Source organism: Meleagris gallopavo, chromosome 9 (genome assembly GCF_905368555.1).
Source record: "Meleagris gallopavo chromosome 9, MGAL_WU_HG_1.1, whole genome shotgun sequence".
Lineage (NCBI taxonomy): Eukaryota > Metazoa > Chordata > Aves > Galliformes > Phasianidae > Meleagris > Meleagris gallopavo.
The window spans coordinates 19,055,686-19,072,200 of record NC_139412.1 but is presented as its reverse complement, the minus strand read 5'-3'; the positions used below and the strand labels follow the sequence as shown (position 1 = coordinate 19,072,200).

The following is a 16,515-nucleotide window of genomic DNA, read 5'->3' as shown; positions in this document are numbered from 1 at the left end:
TTAAGAGGCATGTGCAATGAAGACATACTGATATTTGCATGGAGCCTGCAGTTAAGATAGATTACAATGTTTGGAGGAGAATACGTATGTGTTTTCTTCCCTGACTCCCTCAGCATGTCAGTCAGGCATTTCAAAGTACAAAAACAACAATGGACATATCCAGAACTCCAAATTCTTTATAATTTTCATTTTTATTTTTCAAGAGTGATAATAAATTCTTCAAAACTGTTTAAAGACTGGATGATTTCGTTTCAGTTTGTTCTGTAGATAAGCAACTTACTACGTACAACATATTTTCATTCCTTCAGTAACTCAGTTACAGATTGCTTTTACTTTTGCTAGAATACTGAGAACAATTTAACAGGTGAAATATAAATTAAACAGGCAAGAACATAATAAAAGAACACAGTTCTCCTCTGCTACATCATACAGGGCTGCTAACAATTGTAAACATTACTGAGTTGGAGAAAATATGAGAGCCAAAATAGTTTGGAAGATGGCACTTTCACCCAAGCGCCTCTGCCAGGTTTCAGAATTTCTGTACCTATTTTCAGCCAATCCTTGCTGCTGCTGTTCAGTTTCTGTTCTTCAGAGGGGACTCCAATAGGTGTTTTAGGACAAACAAGAGAAGATGATTTAGAATGTGCACATCATTCATCTAGTCTGGGGAGAGGCAAGCCTCTGCACAGAAATTGGAATTATTTGATGAAAAATGAAATCTTAACTACCAAACTTTAGCAAATGAATTCCTTCTCTGCTACCAATCATGCAAAAAGTACTCGGGATACTCTGGTGTCAAAGTGATTAAATGTAGTTGAAATGCTTCTGGAGCAAAGAGACTACTTAGCAGATTTGTTGCCAAATCAGATACTTCTTGATTAAACACAAGAACAAAAATTCAACATTTCTTCTTCCCAATAGAGATTCTGTTTTGTCCGGTCAATGTTAGCTGAAAAGTGTGCCCAAGAGTGCTGAGTTGTACTTTAATAAATTGTCTCTGTTGAAATTCCCTTTACACAGGTGCTGTGATACCACCAGAACTCATCCATTACCTTAGAGAGAGCTGGGAAAGCAGATGAGCTGAGATTACTGCTAGAGGATATAGCCTTCTTTTAGTTTTTTCTTCAGAGGAGCATGTGTAAGTTGCTTGCACATGGATTGGTATGATCTGCTGGGAGGCGGCAGTTACATAAATATTCTTCTTTCTCTCTTGCCAGAAAGAACCCATCTCTATCAGAGCTGCATACAAAAATTTAAGTAAGTCAGAAGGAAAGATTAAGAATTTTTTGTATAATGGATAGAGATTTCTGCTCAGAAACTTCATCTAGATATATAGTCTTTGTTTCTACATAGTCTTTGTTTCTAAAGAAACTATACATGTCCTGCTGTGAAAGGAAATGCCTTTGTAGTGTTTCCTTCGAACACAAATACCACATTACTCCACTAGGTAAAATTATGGAAAATACGTTGCCAGGCACACTGTGTTAGAATCACAGAATCATAGAATCACCAGCACAGAACAGAGGGTCAGGATCCTGTCCTTCACTCTGTTGGCTATGCTTCTTCAGATGCAGCCCAGGTTCTGGTTGGCTTTCTGGGCTGTGAGGGTACTGTACTAGCTCATGTTCAGCTTCCCATAGAACAATATCCTCAGAGACACTGTACAAGCTCAAACCACTATAATAATAAAAATATATTTGATTTCAATATTAATTCATTGTTCCAATGAAGCCTGAAGAAGCAACGTACCTTCCTTACTGTGCTAAAGTCAGATTAGAATGTGCAGGACCTCCATTATTTTTACATTAAAACCAAAACATACTGTGTCTCACTCTCTGCTAATCAAGTGATAACCGAGTTCAGTGTATGGGATGTGACATGCTGAATTTACCAGTATTTTGGCTTGTTTTTTGGTGTTTTTTTTTTTTTTAACAAATAGTTATTTATTTATTTATTAACAATGAAATACTGGTAATTATTAAATAATATTAAAATGGACAATAAAAGTCAAAGACATTGAATGTCCTCAAGGAAAAATCTTACCAGTTGAAGAAAATGCTCAATCTGAAAAACATGTGCACACATCAAGGTCAAAAAGGGTTAGCCTTCTCAGTCACAGATGAAAGGTTCTAGAGCAACCCACCAACACCCATCCTGCCCAAAGCAAATCTGTATGAGGAGTCACTGTGGACCATTAACAATGGGGACAGATGATACTGCCACTGTGGAAGCAGTGTGTTTGTGTACCTGTATGTGTATGGGACAGAAGAAACTCACACCTCTGCTTTTTTGAATTATAGACTTGAGAAAAAACAGAGAGAGAGAAAAAAAGAAACATGAGGTTTCAGCCTAGCAGAGCAATTTAAAATGTCAGAAATTGTGAGCAGAGATGCTTCTGCTGCTTACTTGATTTCTCCAGTATTCGATAAAAGAAGTCTGTGTCTTCTTAAAAAAATTGAAGGTCTTCTTCAAAGAGCTACCAGGCTTCATTACATATTTCTCCCCCTAAGCAGAAAAGACTGTGAAATCCTGAACATGAGGCTGAACGCTCATGTGTCCTAGTTTCAGCTGGATTGGGACTGTTTTCTTCAGAGTATCTGGTATGATGCTACATTTTGGTTCCAGGAGAAAAACAGTGTTGACAGCACATCAGTGTTTTTATTGCTAAGCAGTGTTGTATAGAGCAAGGACTTTCCAGTTTCCCAGGTTATACTAACAAAGGGCTGGGAGGGGACAGCTGACTTAAACTGGCCAAAGGGATATTCCTTACCATATAACATCATGTGGAAGGAGAGTTTTTGAAGGGGGTGGGAGTTTATTTTTCTCTCTTCCACTGCCTGGGGGCTGGTCATCTGTCAGTGGTGAGCAATTGCTTGTGCAACACTTGTTATATACATTTATATGTATATGTATGTATTTGTATGTATACATACATACATATATATATTATATATGTGTTTGTATTTGTCATCATTATTATCCTTTTCCTTTTCTCCATCTTAGGTTATAGCTTTATCTCAACCCAGAGTTCTACTTCGTTGTTGTTTTTTTTTTAATTCCCTTTTGATTCTCTCCCCCATCCCACTAGGAAGGGAGGAAGGGAGAGAATGACTGCATGGTGCTAAGCCACCTGTCAGGTTAAAACACATCAGGTCAAAGGAACAACTGTTGCTTCCAAGTTCTCTTGTCATCTAAGTGTCATCACTGAGACAGAGGCCTCTGAAGGATCTTGGCAGCAGGGGATCACCCAAACTATTCCTTTATTTAAGAGACAGAAATGAAGAGTATAATATCATTTTCTTGTCTGAGATGAAGACTTCCACCATGACCTCCTGGCTGCTTGAAAAAAATGTCAGCATTGTTGCAGCTCATTCATTTATCTTCAAGTGATAAAAGGTACCTTAACTGGAATGTTTCCATCCAGGGAAATGAAATGCAAGCAGATTGAGGTTGTGTGTTAAATTCATGCGTCAGAAACCATGCATCTACAGCCATTCCTCTCCTCTGGGCATTAAATATCTCTTTTCCCACACTTTATTCAAAGCACTAAATCCTGTAGAGCAGCATCAGTATGTCATAGCAATGAACTATAGACAAGTATGTGGCTGAGGAATTGCTCTGCCACAACCCAGCTGTAAGGAAATGATATAACAGATAATAAAACTAGGACTGAAGAAAAGTTACCCTTCAGGAAGTAAGTATGGGACTATTTTTTGAAACTGAACCATAGCCTTCTGGAATATATGTTCAATCTCAAAGAGAAGTAAAAATTTCCAAAATTGCATTATTTTCCCCTGGTTTATAAGATAATTTCTGATCACATGTACATTTGTATGCATCTATAGTTTTGTGTAGGTTGTTGAATCTGAATGACAACCATGTGTCAATGGGATATAAAATTTACATCCTTACATAGATCCCTGTCCTTGGTATTAAATGAACGAGAGACTTTGTGGAGTCTCCTGCTCAGTCTTCACTAGAAATAATTCTGATTACTATTCTACTATCTCATCTTAAGGGAAAGGAAGGCTGGAACTATTCTGATGCTCAAACTTTGTGACTTGCCTATAGTACTCACAGGAGGAATCTAAACCAGCAATTTTGTGGGTGATGGCAGCTAACTTAGTTGCTGAAGAATTTGTGAAAATAGAATTAAAAAGTCACTCAATCAATGCCAGACCAGAATGCTGCTGAATGCTCCTTTCCTGATCTCAGAGCAATTAAGTGGATTTATTCAGGACCATTCAGGAGCTGCTTAACAGCTTGTAAGCATATACAGTAAAGCTCCAGACATTCTGCTTTGACCTTTTGGTTAAGAAGCTCCAAATGATCAACAACAAAAGTCTGTAAGTCTGTTAATCCACAGTTCAAAGAGGTCTCGGGTTTTGAAACCACACTCTCTTTTGTTCTGGTTTTTTGTTGTTGTTGTTGTTGTTGTTTGTTTGTTTGTTTGTTTTTTGCTAAGCATATAATGATATTTTGAAATGGAAAGTCAGATTCTCCTTCTGCTAGGACTGCTCTTGATTTTGGTAAATACTGAGGCAAACTGTAAGCTGTTTCCTGTGTCAAGCATCTTATAATCCTGTCAGAAGTATTATAGGAGATCAGCAATAAATGAGCTTACAATTAAATAAATGCAGTTCACAATTCAGACAGATCACTACAGAAACTGAAATTGCTGTAGTATTTTTCTTCTTCTTTTCTTTTATTATCTTTTTTTCTAATGTAACCACATCAGTTGTTACAAATCAGGAATTAGGTATTCACAGGAGTTTAATACAAAGCATAATGGTTTTAGAATATTTCACTCAGAGCGAAATTCATTTTTAGTGAACTAATGGAAAAAACTAAATAGAATTATGATTAGTTCCTCTGTTAGAATGTATCTTATTTGGGTACAATTTCCTCATTTGTATTTTTTCTTTCTTTCTTTTTTATTTAGGCAATCTAAAAATGGATAATACAAAATTGGAACTCATGTCATTTTTAATAGGATTTTTAATAGCTTTTCTCCATAATTGCATTTAAATTACATTTTAGATCATTAATTCTTGATCAAGATTTCCTGAAATACAACATCTTTTGTGTATCAGAAGGGAAAACAGAGTGATTTTTTAATTATTATTGTTATTTTTTTTTTTTTTTTTTTTTTTTTTTTTTTGCAAGGGTAGGATTAAAGGACCAGTCTCACAACGTAGAAGTATTTTAACCAACTTACTACAGGTGTTTTGGTGTTGGTACACTGAAAGAAATCCATGTGCATATTTACCTGCTTTACTCAGCTAAATATTCCTTGCATTTGCAAGGCAAAAATTGGACTGCTGTATAGTCAACCTTGTAACAAGTGTATTCGCTAAGCTACAGTGCTAAGAAGATGAATTAAAGGGTAAGGTAAAGCACATGAACTATACCATGGAGATACCTTCTTGGTGTGCTCTGTTGTAAGTACATTGTGGGGAAAGCATAAAAGGGCAGAAAACTCTTTGGATTTGTACTGGGACACTGGTTGCAGAGTATCAAGTGTGTTGCATGTTTGTATCTCAGCTATCCTATGTGCGACAAAAGATATCTTATTTGAATACTTACATATTGATGCTGGTGCAAAGAGATTGAATACTTTCATATTGATGCTGGTGCAAAGAGAGACCTAGGGCAGATATCCTCAAAACTTCTGTGCCTCAGATCTCTTGGTTTCTAGGAAACTACTGGCTAATATACATATACACAGCTGCAGAATCTTGATGGCATCTCCTGGGTTCCAGATGAACAGCATCTTAAAAAAGCCTTTTGGAATGATGAAAACAGACAGTGAATGTTCCTTCCTGAAAACACTTGGTACAGAACAAAGACAAAAGGAAGGATAGATGTAGATATGTATATGTGTTTTATACCTGAACTACACGATGGTTACCTCTGGCATTGCTGCTTAAGGCCATCCTGAACTTTTACAATAACTTTCAGTCTGATTTTGGGTTCAGAAGGCAATTTCAAGTATTCATTGAAAGAATCTATACTGGAAATATGGAATAAAATGTGTATGAAAGAAAATTTCCAAGGACACATAAAAAGCAGAACAAAAAAAGCCATTCCTACCACCCAAATTAAGAATGGGTCTCCTCCACAGACTGAAACTAAAGAAATTGCTGTCACTTACTGATTTCTGAAGTCCCTCTAGCAGAGAGACAGGTAGCAAATTTGACTTTTAAAATAGCACAGTTTGCAAGCACATCAGAAAAGTAACAACCAGAAAAATAAAAATTCATTCATTTTGTCTTGGTGTTGCAGGCTTTCCTGAGCCAGCAAAGTACTGACAGAATTGCAGGCTATGATTTCAGAGCTAGAAAAAGGGAGGAGGCTGGACAGAACATGATATATGGCAGAAGTAAACACTCTCACTGGCTGCTTTTGCTCTTTCCCGATGATTTGCAAAGCCTGAGGGCTGCAAGAGGTAGGCAGTATTTACAGAATGAGTGAGGCAGAACATATCCAGCATTCTGGGTAGGACAGCTAAAACCTGGGATCTCATGCAGCAGCATCTGTGTTTTATTCTCACAGTTACTTGATTGTACATGGGAAGTGATTGTTAAAACTTTTTCATCCTGGACCTATGCTCTACCTGCTCCAACATGGAAAACTACAAAGGATGAGCTTACAAAATGTCAGTCTGTTTAACTTTATCATAGCAACTCCACTTTGAGCTCAAATCTCAGCAGCTGGTAGATTTTTTTCCTTCCAAAAAAAGTTATTTTCTCCATGTAAGACATTTCACATATACCTTGCCTTGAAGCTTATCCCTGGGAAGAAGTTACTCTTATTGAAATCTCCCATTAGGGCACCAACACACCTTGTCAAATGTTCTTTGTGTTTTTCTCCCCATATAAATTACTGAAAAATATAATTCAGAACAAAAATTAATAACAGCAGATCTGGAACATATAGTTGTCAAACTGATCCAGGTTTTTTAACGGCCCATGTGTCTGACTTACCATTGTGTCTGATTGTCATCCAGTCGTTTATGTAGCCTGTGCTACTTGCATGGCTGAGAAATCTTGTATTTGCTTAAAGTAGCAGAGTTGGAAGAAAAAAATCTCTTGGTCAAATTCACAGAAGAAAAGGTTTAGTAGGAAAACTAAGAACTGAATTTAAAATTTAATCCAGAATTTTTAGTATATATTCTTTCTGCAGTTTTGTAAACTGGCAGCTGTTGATTGCCTGAGCCTTTGTTAATGTAATGAGTATTACTGCAGAATAGAGTTCAGGGAGGCAAAGACAGAGAACTGCACAGATATCTGTATATATCTATACAAACTGGGGAATGAAGGGCATCTTATAAAAGACTGAAGTTTGTGAGCTAATTTCTGAGGCACTTTTTATGTTGTGTTACAAAGGAGAAATCAAAACAGCTGGTGCTTTTAGAGAGTATGGCTCATTTGTGTTGCAGTCATGTCAGCCAGGCTATAATTAAGAACAGGTTTAGGTCAGAGAAGAAGAGCTGTTAATGTATTAATTGTTCATCCATATGGATTTTCATTGAATAAATTCCATTTTAGTGTCTAGATATATTTGACACATCTATTTCAATTCTACATGTCTGTTGAGAAGATTGCAAGTGCTGATGATATTTAAGATGGCATTTTAAAGGCAAAAACACCCATGTTAAGGAGAAGTGATGTGTTAAGAGAGTGACAGCAGAGTGACACTGATTAGCTAAAGGTTACGAAGAGCTACTTTGTAATGGGCATGTAGTTTAACAGGGCTACTTGTTACCTTTTGAGTAACTGGATTAATTGATGGATTATACAGCTACATTATAAAGTTTTTACGAGGAGTAAATCACGATTTTTTTTTTAATCACCACGTCTTCTAAAAAAACACATCCCGACTTTATTATTATATTGTTCTAAAGCCCTCAAGAAATCCAAAAAAGGCTGCAAATAATATGAAATATGAAATACATTCTCTTTTCTTTTGTCTCTGTCTCTTTAGATACGTGGAAGAAAGATCACATTGGAGACAGTCTGTTGTTCTCTTACAGCTACTCCAGCTGAGAATTGTGTACTTGAGGTAAGCAATATTCAGCTGGGAAGAAAATGTCTTCTATAATACCATCAAATGATGAAAGCTAAGGGCTCTGGATTTTATTGTCCTTTGAATCTCTTGCTTTCCAATCTTTTGAAGAAAAGGCTTCGTATATGTATGATCCCACTGGCATGCCCTTTTGAACTGTAAAGACTGTAGACAAACACTGTGCTGCGCAATCTTTGTGAGACTTAAAATCACTATAACACCACCATGAACACTCCTGGGAAGAGCAGAACAGGGACCAGAGATAAAACTGATAAAAAGACACCTGCTAAGTAACTACTGTGTAGAGCTCCAAGACTCCAGAGTGGGCAGTAGCTGGTATCTCACATTGGATCATAAGTTATTTCAATCACTTTCACTCAGTCCCCTGTGAAGCCTTACAATTAAAATGTAGGTTATTATCTCTTTCAGAAAACTCACCAAATGTAACAAAAGACACTTTTACCTATTATATTGAATGAATATATTTGTGAAAATCAGACACACATCTCAAAGCTGCTATTCATGTCTTGAATGTAGTCAGAGATTTCAGTGAATTGGCAGAGTTGAGTTCTGAAGGTCAGTTGGGTAATCTTTTTGTTTGAATTAGTTTGAATATTCAGTAGATCTAATGAAATACAGGGACGTAAATTAACTGAAATATTTCAGAATGGAACTGTATACAAATTAAAGCAACATCAATTGTCTCTTCCCTAGGCATTCCCAATTTTTTAAGCCCTAGCACTGCCATCTTTGTTTCCAAAGCATTTCAGTGACACTGTGAAGATCACTGGGATGTTCATCATAGAACTTCACAGCAAAGATTTGTTTCATTACTAGAAACCATGCCCAGGAATGACTAGAAATAACTATAGCATTGCATGTAAATTTGTCGTATGAAATTCTCTATATGTATTTGAAAAACTAGTGTGTTTATTATATATTTTGAAGTATAGATTACCAAGGAAAAATATGTTAACATTAATGCAGTATTTTCTTAAGACTTCGAACTGCAAATTGAAGGAGTGAAATTACATGCAAATAACAGCATGGACATTTTTCTTATCAAAACAGAGAAGCCACCAAAACTCTGACATCAACTCAGTTACTGTCCTGTAGCTACCCAGTGTCAAAGTTTGAATGTAAAATACAGAGTAAATGGGTTTGAATTCAACTGGGTACTGACAGAATACAACTGGTAAAGATGAGGTGTACATGACCTAAACAAAGATGTATGTTTCTGACAATTTGGCACATAGTAAGTCACTCTGTAGGTCTTTGTATATATCATAGTTCCGTATTTCATTGTATAGAATAAAAGGACAAAAGATAAGGTTTGTGATCATGAATTTTAAAACATCTGAGACTAAAACACTTTATTTGAAGGAGCATCCTGCTGCAACACTTTCTTATTTGAGATACTTCACCCAGTATTATTTGGATGCCATCAAATCACTGAAAATTTCTGAAAATATTTTTCAGAAATACAGCTTGAAATTGGAAGATGATGTTCAGGTATTTTTTTCCTCTAGCATGTGGCAATTACGATGAATCAGAGTGTAGTCTGTGTTCTGTTGATCACCATAGTAACCTGTACTCCCCATATTTAATGGGAAACAAAAAAGTTATTTATTTGACAGAGATGGAGTTCTGGGTAGCACTGGTATATGAACGTTGGCAAAATATTTTAACAGGACTATTTGCCTCTAAAATGTACCAGTTACATGATTATCTTTCACATAGACTCTGCAAGAAAAAAAATTGATCGTAGTGAAAATATATTAATAAGGAATATAGCTGTTTTATAGCTCTTATCTGTTCTTAACCAAGGGCAGATCATGCCATGCCAATCTGGGGGCAGACTCCATCTATGATGGAGTGATGTCATCTGTGGTCAAAAGGAGGACAGCTGATGGCATCTACTTGGACTTCTGCAAGACCTTTGACATGGTCCCACAACACATCCTTATCTCCAAATTAGAGAGATATGTGCCCCAAGGATGGGCTATTTATTAGATAAGGAAGTGGTTGGAAGGCTATGGCCAGAGTGTTATGGTCAGTGCTCAATGTCCAGGTGGAGGCTGGTGTTGAGTAGTGTCCCTCAGTGATCCATCTTTGGACCAGTACTCTTTAACATTTTTATCAGTGACACAGACTATGGAATTGAGTGCATTCTCAGCAAGTTTGCAGACAACACCAAGATGAGAGGTGCAGTTGATACATCAGAAGGAAAGAATGCCAACCAGAGGGACCTGGACAGGCTTGAAAATTGGACCCATGTGAACCTAGTGGGTTTCAACAAAGCCAAGTGCAAACTATTGCACTTGGATTAGGGGAATCCCAGATCTGTGTGGAGAATTCCTTGACAGCAGCCCTGCAGAAAAGGGCGTAGGGATCCTGCTAGATAGAAAATTTAGCATCAGCCAGCAATGTGCTCTTGCATCCTGGAAGCCCAACAGTATCCTGGGGTGCATCAACAGAGGAAAGACAGCAAGGTGAAGGAGGTGATTGTCCACATCTACTCTGCCCTTGTAAGGGTCCATCTGGAGTGCCACTTTCAGGACTGAGGCCCCCAGCACAGGAAAGATGTGTAGTTATTGGAGCAAGTCCAGAGGAGGGCAATGAAGGTGAGAGGGCTGAAGCACCTCTACTAGGAAGAATGCCATCTCTGCCATTTTATTATTCTGTGATTATTTTTTTTTATTTATATAGACAGTGCCCTATTCAGTCCAGAGTGTATACATAAAGATATGTTGGTAGCTTATTTCTTGTTCTGTATTTTCAGAGATTCCTAAATTGCAAAAAAAGAGACAGCAGTTGTTTGCTGTTATTTAATGAAAAAAACTGTGACCTAGTACCAGACTTGTTAAGGTCTATTTTTGTCAGTCAAGTCAAAACTGTGAGATTATCTATCAAAATCTAATAGTTCTTTGGGTGGCACAATTTTATTTGATTTATTTTATTTCACGAAGTGACTTCCATTGTTTTAATTGATCCTTCTGAATGGTTGCCCTTAACATAAGCCATTGATCTAGTTTATAAAAATGGCCCAATGAACGGCACAGGGTTAATAACTGGCATTTGCTGTGAGGCAGAGGAAGCAGTGGGAAGCTGAAGATCTTTCTGCTCAGCACCTTGCTTTGTAGTACTCAGGCACCAAGTCTAGCTTTTAATTGTACAGCTTATTCAGAAAACTTTAGTTTTAGAGGGAAAAAACATATAGAAACCAGGGCGGTTCACTGTGCAACTTGTGAAGAGTTTCTGTATTTTCAGTCCCATTAGAAACTTCCCATAATAAAACATAATCTCAGAGAAGTTTATAAAGCAGTTCACCAGAAGATGTGGTCATTACAGTTCTGACCAGCTCTAACTGCAATGGATGCTTCATTTTTTAACTGCATTATTATATATCCATAAACCACTTAATTTATTTCTATCTTTACAGCTTACTTAAAACATAACTAAAAGAATAAATTATTAAGGAAGTCTCCCATCTCTCAAGCATGTGAATATTCTACATATTATACATAGAATTCTACGTATTCTACATTTTATCATGACACAGTAGATAATATTTTGCAATGCATAAAGACTTCAAGCTTAAATTTCAGTAGTTCTATATAGGGACTATTTTACATTGAAGGGTGCATTTCTTTCTTCTGACTACAGAAGAAGTTTGATGTTAAGTCTGAGACATTGAAATATACTGAAGAATAATGGCAGACATATTTTTTAACCAAGAACTTTTATTTTATCAGGATCACAAGGCTAATATTCAATATAGTTATTTTATATACTTCAGTGCACATTATCTCCTGTAGAAGCAGAAGTAACCAATACTAGGCATGAAATAGTATGTGTGTATTAACTGTACAAAAACACTTTCATATTTCATATTATTAAACAGGTTTTTATAACCTCTATTATTGGGAATGCAATTTGGAGGATATGCATATGTGTGAAGTGAGCTATTATTAACACTTCAGTCTATGTTGTTACTGCAGGCTACCAGCATTACTAAAGTAAACATTTAGTCACGTCAGGGGATGGAAAATAGGATCTTCAAAGCACTATTCAGAAGGAATTACAATTGTGATGTGGTTTTTGGTGTTTTTTTTTGTTTTGTTTTGTTGTTTGTTTGTTTTTTTCCCCCTCTATGAGATTAAACATCATACCTGGGTATCATCTCATAAATACCACACACAGAGTACTTACGAGACAAATAATGGAGGACTGCTAACATTGACTTGCAGAATCGAACTTCACAACCAGATAAGGGTTATAAAGCAGGTATGATTTATATCAGCTCTGTATGCACACACTAGGTACAAGGGGGTAACCCCTCCTAGCTTGCACACCACCAAGTGGAAGCTAAGGATATTTATATAGACAAGTTATACATATAGACAGAATTCTCCTGCAGAAGCTGGCAGCCCGAGGCTTGGATGGGTACACTCTTGGCTGGGTAAGGAGCTGGCTGGAGGGCCGGGCTCAGAGTGGTGGTGAATGGAGTTAAATCCAGCTGGCGACCGGTTGTGAGTGGTGTTCCCCAGAGGACGGTGCTGGGGCCTGTCCTCTTCAATATCTTTATTGATGACCTGGATGAGGGCATCGAGTGGACCCTCAATAAATTCGCAGATGACACCAAATTGGCTGGAAGTGTGGATCTGCCTGGGGGTAGCGAGACCATACAGAGGGATCTGGACAGGCTAGAGAGCTGGGCTGAAGCCAATGGGATGAGGTTCAACAAGACCAAATGCTGGGTCCTGCACTTCAGCCACAACAACCCCAGGAGATGCTACAGGCTTGGGGCGGTGTGGCTGGAGGACTGCGTAGAGGAAATGGACCTGGGGGTATTGATTGATGCTCGGCTGAACGTGAGCCGACAGTGTGCCCAGGTGGCTAAGAAGGCCAATGGCATCCTGGCTTGCATCAGAAAGTGTTGCCAGCAGGAGCAGAGAGGTGATTGTTCCCCTGTACTCAGCTCTGGTGAGGCCGCACCTCGAGTACTGTGTCCAGTTTTGGGCCCCTCACTGCAAGAAAGACATTGAGGCCCTGGAACGTGTTCAAAGGAGGGCAACAAAGCTGGTGAGGGGTCTGGAGCACAGGCTATATGAGGAGAGGCTGAAGGAGCTAGGAATGTTCAGCCTGGAGAAGAGGAGGCTCAGGGGAGACCTCATTGCTCTCTATAACTTCCTCAAGGGAGGTTGTAGTGAGCTGGGGGTTGGCCTCTTCTCTCGTGTCATTAGTGATAGGACCAGAGGGAATGGTTTCAAGCTACGGCAGGGGAGATTCAAGCTGGACATTAGGAAATATTACTTTTCAGAAAGGGTAGTCAGGCACTGATATGGACTGCCCAGGAAGTTGGTGGAGTCACCGACCCTGAGAGTGTTCAAGGAAAGACTGGATGTTGTGTTGAGGGACATGGTTTAGTGGGAGCTATCAGTAATAGGTGAACGGTTGGACTGGATTATCTTTTAGGTCTTTTCCAACCTTGATGATTCTATGATTCTATGATTCTATGATTTTCAAGAATAGGAGAGGATACTACAATTGATTTCAAGAAATTATGCATTCTACAATTAGGAGGGGATATTACAATTAATTCCAAGAAATTACACGTAGATTAATTCTGATATTACAATTAGAATAGGAGGGGATATTACAATTGATTCCAAGAAGTCATTATCATATTCTCCACCCCTAGCTGTTAAGCCCAATTGCTGACTTGCAAGTTTTGTTTCAAAATATTGGTGATGCTTGCCATTCTGAAATCCCACAGAAGAAAAGGATTGGGTTATCTATCTTATGAGTGGAAGCTGAGAAGATCTGGAACTGTTCAGCCTGCAGATCAGGATGCTCAGGGAGGATGTTATCAAGGTGTACAAATACCTGAAGGGCAGGTGCAAAGACAGAGACATGCTATTTTTCAGTGCTGTTTAGTGATGGGACAAGAGGTAATGGACACGAACTAGAACACAAGATGTTCTGTCTAAATATCAGGAAGCACTTTATTGTGTGGGTGACAGAGCACCAGCACAAGTGCCCCGAGTTTGTATAGTCTCCTCCTTGGAGATCTTCGAACTCCACCTGGAAGTGGTCCTGGGCAACTTGTTCTGGGTGTCCCTGCTTGAGCAAAGGTTGGACCAGAGGTCTCTGCCAGCTTCAATCACTCTGTGATTCTATGATCACAAAACTTAATCCTGAATAAGATCAGAGATTGGTAAAATTTGCATTTTCCTTAGCTTCTTTATCTGAGACAACACTTACTTTACAAGAAGTATGGCATGCTTAAGTAATGTAATATTGGATGAAATAAAAAAACCTTGGATGAGAGACTGCATGTGTATAAAGTCTTGAATCACCAATGTGTAGATTATGCTTCCAGTTTCTGATGATAAAAGTATGCATATATTCTTTTTCCAGTAAACAAAATAATTATTTCAGAGGTAATTGAGAACAGCTGGTAGAGAATTTATATGTGAGTGGTACATTACTTATGCATTGAAGAATTTGCACAGGTATTTCATTTCCTTCTTACATGTCACTAGTAGAGAATACTGGCAAGCCGTAACACATACAGTCCATCTTTTGTCAACTTACACAGAGCCACAGAACACAGGTTACATGCACCTAGCTGAAGTCTTTATTGCAAGAAAAGATGTATAATTGTAAAATGGATTTGCTTGCACAAATTGATGGGAAGACTTCCAATAAAGCAAAAAGGTATGTCATAGTAATACCTGATTTTGGTCACACCTGAAAATATAGGCTTTACAGAATCAGTAGTGTCTTGATTTAGGCTCTAACCCAACTGAAAAGTCTCAAATTCATGTCTATCCATTTATTATTGATTTATCTAGTATGATGTGGGCTGGTATTTTTTTTTTCTTTTCAGAAACACTTTTCTGCTCTTAAATTTTAGCTAGCTTTCCCAAAAGAATGTCTAATACAATTACAAAGGGGAATTATATTCCTCATAAGTAAGCTAATGACAACCATAATATAGATGTCAGTCTAGTTTCTGACAGGATCTTAGAGTGCTCCTTCATCCAAAAACACTCATGCAATCAACAAACAACAATTAATGAATTGGAAAATATGAACAATCCTTTATTTTCTATCAGAAAAGATAATAACTTTGTAAAGCTGTGCTGTTTTTAAGGAACAAAAGATCTTGTAACTATCACCAAGACTTCAGCTCTTTGCTATTTAACTAAAATAGTGTTGTTTTTTGTGTTTTTTTTTCCCTTCTTCTCCCTGACATTTATAAGCCTATGATTTTCAACATTAGGACCATATACCTGCAAGACATCTCACCAGTTGAGAGCTGAAAGGTATTATTTTTATCATTTCTAGACAGCAAATTCACTCAGCCAACACCTTCTTCATCCTTTCATGGCAAGGAAGGCAAGATAAGAAGGAAAGAGAGACAGCATAGATTCTTTAATCAGCTTTAACAATTTTGCTTTGATTAAATTTACATAGGAAAATTGAAATCCTTTGGGCAGGAGTTGAATTGTAGAGGAAAACAAAAAAGGAAATAAAGCCATGGTTAGAAGAGATTAAACAAACCATATAGTTTTCAATAAAAGTAGCATTTAGGAACTAGGAAAAGACATAAGTAATTGGACAGGGTGCAAATGCATGCATGCTGAAAGGGAAGGGCATGTTTCCATTTAGGTCATTATAGTTCAGTATGACCACAAGCCAGGAAAACACTTGAGCATATGTTTGATTTTAATACCCGACATGCTATCTTGAAATCTGAACTGTGCTCTCTTGTCAGGCTCAGACTGAAGTGATTTCACGGTAGCTAAGCTAGCATCCTCTTTTGAATGACACCAGCCCACTGCGAAACACAAAAGCCAGATAACTCAAAGGTCAAAATAACTTTGTATTGAGTATCTACACAAAGAATCTTTTTTTTTCTGGGCACGTTTGAAAGCATACTTACATGGGGCTGGAGGGCAAGGAATGGCCATGGCAGCCAGAGAATGTGTGATGACATCACTCTGCAAACTTTTTATTTCTAGAAAACTCAGATGACATTTTGTGTGAGGTGGTACAAGAAAAACAGATTGAAGTTGGCCAAAATTCTAGTGCACTTGGAACATGTGTTTGTGTCTTTAGTTAGCCGTTACTGCTTGCATGCTTCAGGGATGCAGCAGGAGCAGGCTGGCTCTATGTGGCCATGGAGCAGGAGGCAGAGCAGCTCCTCCTGTCACCCAGGGCATAAACAGGCTCTCCCAGGTATTTCTGTGAAGACAATTGATCCTGCACTCATTGGCTGCTGATAACTAGTTTCTTCAGTTGATCTTTCTATTTCCTTTTTGGAGAAGAATGAAATACTGTTTTGGCTTTTCAAAAATGAACAAAGAGAACATAGATATATAATATCTGTCAGTGTGACCAGGTATCATAATATTTATTTCCTGGTGAAATGGGAAT

At 37.8% G+C, this 16,515-nt stretch overlaps 1 long non-coding RNA gene across 2 annotated transcripts in view; it reads left to right on the top strand.

The window, feature by feature from the left end:
• LOC104916809 (uncharacterized) overlaps positions 1-16,515 on the top strand; it is a 55,957-nt gene that overhangs the window by 27,090 nt on the left and 12,352 nt on the right. For both annotated transcript variants that reach the window (XR_014884922.1, XR_014884923.1), the window contains exon 4: positions 7,987-8,064. This is a non-coding gene — a long non-coding RNA (uncharacterized LOC104916809). The remainder of the gene's footprint in view (positions 1-7,986; positions 8,065-16,515) is intronic.